Source organism: Amphimedon queenslandica, unplaced genomic scaffold (genome assembly GCF_000090795.2).
Source record: "Amphimedon queenslandica unplaced genomic scaffold, v1.1 AMPQUscaffold_13513, whole genome shotgun sequence".
Classification (NCBI taxonomy): domain Eukaryota; kingdom Metazoa; phylum Porifera; class Demospongiae; order Haplosclerida; family Niphatidae; genus Amphimedon; species Amphimedon queenslandica.
The window spans coordinates 31,952-33,624 of record NW_003546251.1 but is presented as its reverse complement, the minus strand read 5'-3'; the positions used below and the strand labels follow the sequence as shown (position 1 = coordinate 33,624).

General features: G+C 37.2%; 1 protein-coding gene across 1 annotated transcript in view; it reads right to left on the bottom strand.

The window, feature by feature from the left end:
• The window catches only part of LOC109586854 (ubiquitin carboxyl-terminal hydrolase 47-like), a 15,646-nt gene that overhangs the window by 2,860 nt on the left and 11,113 nt on the right, over window positions 1–1,673 (bottom strand). The window lies entirely within an intron of this gene.

The following is a 1,673-nucleotide window of genomic DNA, read 5'->3' as shown; positions in this document are numbered from 1 at the left end:
ACTTCAGTAGGAAAATACTTACCTAAACACATCAATAATAAACAAACAATTGTCATTAGTTATGATATACTAAATAGACTACATTCATGTTTCCCATCCACACATGCATATACCACCTCATAATGGCATAGATATTATACACGGAACAGGATTGGAAACAGGATCACGTGAGCGCATTATGCATTGAAACCAACCTAGTTTTCCGGGAACTAGTTAATTCGTGGTTATTAAGAGTGAAATTTGAATTCCATAATGGAGATGAATGGAGATTGTTAAAAATACTTTGTGGGACTTTCTAGGCTATACCCGGCGGTTTTATGACAAGGTATTTAGCTCTATAGCTACTTCTTAACATCCTACAGTGGACTAAGACGTTTTTTATGGTGCGCATCTGTTAGTTTGAGAGTAATGGCATCCTGGCTTAAGATCCCTTTGTTTTAGCACGCCATAACTTTTTGAAACATAGATATAAGCACTAATAGATGCCTTATTCCACTAAAGACCCTTTAGAGGTAGCTATAAAGGCTCCTACTAGCCTGCTTTGTCGTCTGATGTAGTTGCTAGAGTCCCACAAACTTTCTCCATTCATCTCCATTACGGTCACCGGGGCCCGGCAAACTAGGTTGGTTTCGATGCATAATGTGCTCACGTGATCCTGTTTCCAATCCTGTTCCGTGTATAATATCTATGATAATGGCAGATATTCATTGACTATACACATAATATTAACAATAATGAATAATACTGGTCACTCACATCAGCTTTATCTACATTATAAGAAAGAAACTATAGAGTATGAATCTAATTTGAATGGCCATTCAGTAAAACCGCATTTTAAAAGATGCAGTGATTATTATCATCATCAAACTCACTAATATCATCCAGTATAGTTTGTCCCAGTGATACATTAGTACTGATTGTACACAATACATTAGCAAATGTATGTAAACTGTTGGGATCAGTTTGAACAACTTCTTTGACAGCAGTTAATAGAGCCTCACGTTGATTAGGAATAGAGGGACTAGCTGACACCACTCTACTAACTGCTTCTTGTGTTAACCATATGTTCACCATAAAGTAACTGAGCAATAGCATTAGGATCACAAAGAGACTGAGACAGGACAGTATGACGATTATTAAAAATATTAATAAGAACCTGATGTTCTATGATAGAAAATACAATGATTATAGTTACATACAGTTATGGTTGACTCACTTAACTTCTCAGGTACAGCAGTTTCATTCATAGATCGTAGAGCATCTGACAGTGAGTCCAAGTTGGCTCCTCCTCTACTGTCAACATTATCAGCTCTACCTAACCATTGGGAGAGACTCTTTGTCATACAGCGAGATACATCACGAGGATGATTCTTTTCTATGTCGTCAAGTGTACTCTTCCTTAGTCCTAGTCTCAGTCCAAGGTCATACCAATTTGCATTAGGAAAGCCACATCTCTTCAATAAGTCCAGAACATCAACAAGATCATCAACACCTAGGTATTTTTGCGGTATTTTATACATTGTACAACAAAATCAAAATGGCGGAATAAATGTTCATACCTAAACAAGTTTGACTGGATCTAGTAGCCATAGTTCCATTAGAATAAGTGCAGCTAGTGTATCCTGACCTGAATCAGGAGCTAACCAGAGATAGTACAGAGCGAAAGAACAACG